The 7467-nt window shown below is 42.0% G+C and overlaps 1 protein-coding gene across 1 annotated transcript in view; it reads left to right on the top strand.

Moving 5' to 3' along the window:
- RTN1 (reticulon 1) overlaps positions 1–7467 on the top strand; it is a 278817-nt gene that overhangs the window by 136811 nt on the left and 134539 nt on the right. The window lies entirely within an intron of this gene.

The raw sequence follows: 7467 nt of genomic DNA, 5'->3' as shown, positions 1-7467 counted from the left end.
TCTCTGTGGCATCTGTTGTTATTTCCCCTTTTTCATTTGTGATTGAGGTTCCTAAATCTAGAGATTTTGCTTTTCTATTTCCAATTAGTCTGGCCAAAGGTCTATCTATTTATTTATTTATTTAAAAAAGCAACTTAATGTTTCATTAATTTTCTGAATGTTTTTTTTTTCAATTTCATTAGTCTGTGACTTAATTTTGGATATTTCTTTTCTTGTGCTGGGTTTAGGCTTAGATTGTTCTTCTTTTTCCAGTTCCATAGATGGCTTGTGAGTTTGTTGATGCACTTTCTTTCTGTTTTTTCAGATGTAGGCATCTAAAGCAATAAATTCTCCTCTCAGGACTGATTTTGTTGTATCCCTCAGGTTTTGGTAGCTTGTGTCTTCATTGTTGTTATGCTCAAGGAAGTTAATGATTTCCTCTCTTATTTCTTCCTGCACCGTACTGTCATTCTGCATAAGGTTGTTTAATTTCCATGCCTTTGTGTGGGGTTGAACGTTTTTGTTGGAGTTGAGTTCCTCCTTTAGTGCCTTGTGGTCTGAGAAGATACAAAGTAAAAGTTCAGTTCTCTTGATTCTGTTGAGGTTTGTTTTGTGTCCTAAGATGTGATCAATTTTGGAGAATGTTCCATGGGCAAGGAGAAGAATGTATATTCTCTATCTTTGGGATGGAGTGTTCTTTATATGTCTATCAAGTAACAGTTGTTCTAGGGCAGTGGTTCTCAACCTTCCTAATGCCATGGCCCTTTTCATATAGTTCCTGTGGCTCACAGCCCACAGGATAAGAACCACTGTTCTAGGGTCTTATTTAAGTCCCTTATATCTTTGTTTAATTTCTGTTTAGAGGATCTGTCCAACTCTGTAAGAGGAGTGTTAAAGTCCCCTGCTGTTATGGTGTTATAAGATATCATATTGCTCAGAGTAATTAAGGTCTGTTTCAAGAATCTGGGAGCATTTAAGTTGGGTGCATAAATATTTAGAATTGAAATGTCTTCTTGTTGTACTTTTCCTTTGACCAATATAAGGTATCCATATTTGTCTTTTTTGACTTTAGTTGCTTTAAATCCATTTGTATCTGAAAATAAGATTGCAACTCCTCTTTTCTTCTGAATTCTGTTTGCCTGAAAAATTGTGTTCCAACCCTTAACTCTGAGTTTTAATTTGTCTTTTGAAGCTGGGTGTGTTTCCTGCAGACAGCAAATGGATGGCTTGTGTTTTTTAATCCAATCAGCCACTCTATGCCTCTTCAGTGGGGAATTCAAGCCATTAACATTTATTGAGATAATTGATAAGTGTGGTAGTATTCTATTCATCTTATTTTGTGAAAGTCTATTGCTTAGTTTTATCTTTTGCATCATTGTGGAAGTGAGGTTCTGTCCTTTAATTTCTGATTGCTTATTTTGCTGGTGGTCCATTGTGATGGTCAGTGTGTAGAAAAGGTTGAAATATTTCCCATAGAGCTGGTTTTGTTGTGGCACATTTCCTTGATGTTTGCATATCAGTTAATGACTTGATTTCTCTGTCAATTTTAAAGCTTAGCTTAGCAGGATATAGAATTGTGGGTTGGAAATTGTTCTGTTTAAGTAGATTAAAGGTAGATGACTATTGTCTTCTGGCTTGAAAAATTTTATTAGAGAAGTCTGCAGTCATCCTGATGGATTTGCCCCAGTGGGTCAATTGGCGCTTACTCCTGGCAGCTTGCAGAATCTTTTCTTTTGTCTTGACTTTGGACAGGCTCATCATTGTGTGTCTTGGAGAAGATCTATTTGAGTTGAAGCCACCTGGGGTCTGATATCCCTCTGAAAGGAGTGTGTCAGAATCTTTGGTGGTATTTGGGAAATTTTCATGTACAATGTTCTCTAGTATGCCTTCCATTCCTCTGGGGCATTTTTCTTCTCCTGAGATACCTATAACTTGTATGTTTGAATGCTTCATAAAGTCTCATAATTCTGTTAGTGACCATTCTGCTTTCTCTCTCTCTCTCTCTCTTTTTCTGCCTCTTTAACTATCTGAGTTATCTCAAGAGTTTTGTCCTCTACCTCTGAGATTCTTTCTTCTGCATGGTCTAATCTGTTCTTGATACTTTCTATTGCATCTTTAAGTTTCCTAATTGACTCCTTCAATTCCTTCAGCTCTGCCGTATCTTTTCTATATTCTTCATATCGTTCATCTCTTATTTGATTCCATTTTTGGATTTCCTTTTAGTTATTTTCCTCTTTCTCAGTAATTTCCTTCATTGTTTTCATCATCTATATTTTAAATTCTCCTTCTGTCATTTATAACATTTCTTTATAAGTGGAATCCTCTGCAGTAGCTACCTCATGGTCCCTTGGGGTGTTGCTCTGGACTGGTTTTTTATGTTGGCATAATTTTTCTGCTGATTCTTCCTTATGAGTGTTTTCTTTTATGTTTCCTTGCTCTAATTTTCCTTTCACTTCCTCTTTCTCTTTAAGTTATCATACTTCTGGCCTAAAGTTTCAATGAGTTCTTTTGGTACAGGAAGGAACAGGGCCAGCCTCCCACACTCCCTTGCAAGCTGACTTTCTCCTCAAATGATCCTACTTATCTTTGAACTGTTTATCTCTGTTGGTTATTGGCTACTGAGGCTTTGGTTGAATGTCTGCCCCACCACGTATATCAGGCAGGGTTCAATGCAGGAAGGATAAACACTCTGAAATATTTTAAACAAAAACCATCTAAGGAGGACAGACACGTTGCTCTTACCTATAATCCCAGTGCTCTGGGAGGCTGAGGAGGGTGGATTGCCTGAGCTCAGGAGCACAAGACCAGCCTGAGCAAGACCAAGAACCCAAATCTAAAAATAGCCTGGCATTGTGGCTTTGATTCTATTTCATAGGAAAGGACAACGTAAAAAGAATTTGTATCATACTATAGTGGTAGCCAATCAGTAAAAAGCACAAAAAAGTTGGAAGGGAAGTCTGCAGTTCTCATCTAACTTATCACAAAATGGTAAGGCACTGGTGATATAAGCACTGGACTTCTCACTGTCTGAATGTCTACTAGGATCTGAGATGCAGCTCTATCCCATTGTGAGATTACTTCAAATTCTTATTGTTCACATAACATCTTTAAAATATCCCATCTGAAATTTGCATTGATTGGTCTTAGTTTGTTCTCAGTAGTTGCATAGAATAAATCCACTCATTGAATGATTACTCCATTTATTCATATTACCTTGGATGCTTACCATGTACAATGTAGTGGCCAGACATAAGCCTCATGTTCCAGGAGCTGACATGTTAGCAGGAGATTGACACATACATACATAAGGCACCTATTGTATATGCCACATGAGCAGTGTAAATTCAGTGCTGTGAAAATGAGGATGAAGAATAATAGGGAGAGGTCAGGTCCTGAGGCATGGCCAGTGCTACTGTCTGAATTTTTTTTCTTCCTAAAATTTGTATGTTGAAATCCTGACCCTAAAGGTGATGGCATTTGGAGGTGGGACTTTGGGGAAGTGATGAGATCATGAGCAGAGCCCTCATGCATGGTATTAATGCCATTAAATGAGAGTCCCTAGAGAGGCCCTCACTGATTCTACCATGTACTATTACAGCACAAAGGCAGCCATCTAGGAAGTGGGCCCTCACCAGATACTGAATCTGGTAGCACCTTGGTCCTGGATTTCTTAGCCTCCAGAACACATTTCTGAAATAACTTAGGAGACCTGGAAAAATAGAGTCAGACCCCACTTAGGTTAATTAAATTGGTAATTTATTTTACCTGCTGCAGGGGCTGCTGCTCTGAGAGACAGTCAGAGCCCAGCTGTGAGGGTGAGTTACCTTTTATAGGCTTTGTGTAAGCATATTACAGAAGTGAAACATGGCTGGTTAAGGGGGGTTACAACTCAGGTAGTCATAGATATAGCAATGGAACAATAATTAATGCAGTTTCAGTTGACAATGGATACATTTTATATCACAATGGTTATGGTTATACAACAGTAATTAATCAAGTCTCAGTGAGTTTTCCACCATTGTTCATCTACTGAGAACTTGGGGGTTTTGTGAAACTTGGGACTTTTTTCCCTTGTACCTGAAGCTTGTTCTTGGCAACCCTGGGGGAAGAAGGGTGCCTGGGAACGTGGCTGGGAAGCACGTTCTCAGCCACCCTGGGGGGAGGAGGGACTTGCCTTGTTCCTGGAGTCAACTCTGGAGGGAGAAGGGAGGAGGAGGGGGGAAATGGGCTGGGGGGGGGTGAGGGGGGATAGGTAAGAGTGGTGGTGGAGGGAACAGGTGAGGGCTGGGGAACAGGAGTGGGCAGGGGAAAGAGGGCTGGGTTACAACAATTTCTATTATTTATACGCTACTAAGTTTGCCAGAATGAGCTAAGGCAGTCAGAAAATACATCATGGAGAAGGTGGCATTTAGAGCTTTTTTGTTTGATGGTTTGAGGTCAAAGGGCAGAGATTTGGGTGTAGAGGTTGGAAGGTTACAGTGTTAGGGAAGTGATGGGTGGTTTAGAGCTTAAGAGTTTAAAGTGAAGAGTGGGAGACAGAGTTAGAAAAACTGTTGAACTGAGTGTGAAGACTGTGAGGGCTTTGTGTGCCCAGACTGGAGGGTAGGTGAGAGAAGCAGTGGGAACAGCACTGTGACAGTGGCATTCACACCATCTCACATGGCAGGCTGCAGAGTTTGAGGACTATCCAGTGAGGCAGGGCAGAGCCCTGGGGCTGAGTGCTGAGCAAGTGACATTTGTGTTTAGTGCGGTAACTCTGGTGGCAGGAAACAGTGGGCTTGAGTGACATGCCCCATGCGTATGGTGGCCCCTGCAGTGGAAGCACTGAGTGATGGTTGTGCGACCAGCATGCAGTGGCACAGCCCTGGAAACTGCCTACTGTGTACCTTGAGAGAGCATTTCCTTTCCAGGCGCCACATCTGCATGTGCTTCTTGTCCTTGGGCAAACCCCTTTAGCACCTGCAAATGGCTTCAAATAATTGTGGTAGAGAGTTCCAAGATCCAGATAACTGTAGAGAAATGTCTTGGGTTGATGCCTCAGCCCCAGTGAGGACTACATGCAGGCGAGGCATGGATCATGAGAGAAACTCCAAGAATTCTCTGAGATAAAGGTGTGTGCACACATGAATCTAAATTTAATAGCTTTCAACAGGGGTTTATGTGTGCTTACACAGTTCCTTTTATTTTTCCTTATTTCTTTTGTTATTGAGTTGTTCTTTATTTTATTTTATTTATTTATTTTTGCTCTAACTTGAAAAGAGGGGCTGCGCTATGCAGAGGAAGTGCAGTGAGAAGGGTGACTGCACCTGGCTGACAGGTGCAGATGCGAGTTGGTCTGTGGCTCACAAAATCAGGCCATTTGCTGAATGAAGCATCATTAGCAGTTTTCTAACCTGTCTTCCCACATAATCCTGATATTTGCATTTACTTCTAGACTTCATAATCATTCTCCCTTATTTTGCATGTATTTATGGAGTACCTCTGTTCTAGGTGCTGGGCTACAGTAGTGAACAAAATAGCCAGAGATTCTTGCCCTCTTGGCTTACCCAGCAAGAGGAGATAGTCAATAAATACATAATAAATAAATATATGAATTATACAGTATGCCAGAGGGAGATACATGATATTTGAAAAAGAAATAGAGAGGATAGACGGGAACAGGATTACCAGGGAGTAGGGAGGGGGTCAACTTGCAATTTGAGATAGAGGGTTCAGGCTGTCTTCCCCAAGAAGGTAACATTTGAGCAAAGACTTGCAGGTGAGGGAACTAGGTAGACAGGTATTTGGGGGAAGAAGAGTTCCAAGAACAGAAAGCAGCAGCACAAAGGTGCTGAAGCAGGAAAGTGCGGGATGGCGAGGAGGTTCTGTGCTTTTCTGTTCTTCATAAACAACCCGTGCTGGTACGAGCACGAATGCTGGGAAAAGACAAGCGTTCAGTTTATTTGTAATGATGCTGAATCAAAATTACTTTTTACAAACTTCACACTCTGATTTGAGGAGTTGCACAGGACACAGGGGAGGTTTCCTGGCTTCTAAGCTGCTAGAGGTTGAATTGTGGCTGTGCCGCTAACTGCCTGTGAGATCCTTGACCCCTTCCTGCCTTAGTTTCCCTTGTATAAAACGAGCCTCACAATAGTATCAACTATGTGGGATTGCTCTGGTGATTAATAGAGTTGGCATTAATGAGAAGCTTGGAGCTCTGTGTGACACACAGCAACCACTCAGACATAGCAACTGATAGGTCACCGCTGCTGCTTCCATCATTTTTTTTTTTTTAGAGACAGAGTCTTACCCTGTCGCCCTCGATTGAGTGCTGTGTCGTGACAGCTCACAGCAACCTCCAGCTCTTGGGCTTAGGCAATTCTCTTGCCTCAGTCGCTTGATTAGCTGGGACCTCAGGTGCCTGTCGCAACACCCATCTATTTTTTTTGTTGCAGTTTGGTCAGGGCCAGTTTTGAACCCGCCACCCTTGGCATATGGGGCTGGCACCCTATCCACTGAGCCACAGGTGCTGCCCATGCTTCCATCACTATTATATGAGTTGGAGCCTCACCTGTGTATTCCTCAGGTGTGTTGTGCATGCTTTGGGTGTGTTTGCATGTATATGTGTGTGTGTGTGTGTGTGTGTGTGTGTGATGTGTTTGTATGCAGGTGTTGAGAGTGTGGGACTTAATTTATAAAATTGTTATAGGAATTAGATAAACATCCCAGTGCTCAGCATATGGACTCAATAAATGTTTGTTGTCCTCCCTTCATCTTAAGGCAAAGAAAAACAGCACAGGGCTTTCCTTTTTCACTCACTATTAATGGGTTTTTTGGCTGACTCATTAGAATGAGGGCAAGGGAAAAACATTCTATAGACTCAAACTTGGAAACTTGTCTGCCCTTAGCACCACCAGTGGAGTGAAGGAATTCTCCATGGAGGGTTTTAGGCATCACTGCGAGGCAAAGAATGGAAATAGGGCAGCTAAGGAGGAGGGAAACGAAACGAGGGAGAAAGTGAAGAAATAAATAGGGAAAGGCACCATGAAGGGGAGACTGCCTTGGGATGAGGCCCCAAACTAGGAGTCCCTTTCTGTCAAGACCTTGAAAAACAGAATAGATGAGATTAAAGGAGTTCATAATCAAGGGGCTGGATCAGAGGGTCCTAGTTCTGTGAGTCTCCAAGTTCAGGTCCTCTTCCTGGTTGACTGTCCTGCTGGTGCATAGACAGACCTGAGTTAGTCTGTTTCTGCCTCTGCTTAACGAGCTACAAATACAAAAAAAGGGTCTCTTTCTTATAATACGAGGTCAGACAATTAAGTTTCTGAACTCCTTCTAGAAAAAGTGCTACATACCACTTGGTGAATATCACCACGATCACCTTCGAGGTACTCCCCTTGGGAACCTATGCACTGATGCCAGCACCTAGTCCATGCTTCAGAGCAATTTTTTGGCCAAGGGGAGCACTTCAAAGGTGACCATAGTGATGTCCAGCAATGTGGTATG

Source organism: Otolemur garnettii, unplaced genomic scaffold, assembly GCF_000181295.1.
Source record: "Otolemur garnettii isolate 467f Iridium unplaced genomic scaffold, OtoGar3 scaffold00081, whole genome shotgun sequence".
Classification (NCBI taxonomy): Eukaryota; Metazoa; Chordata; class Mammalia; order Primates; family Galagidae; genus Otolemur; species Otolemur garnettii.
This window is presented reverse-complemented; position numbering and strand designations above follow the sequence as displayed.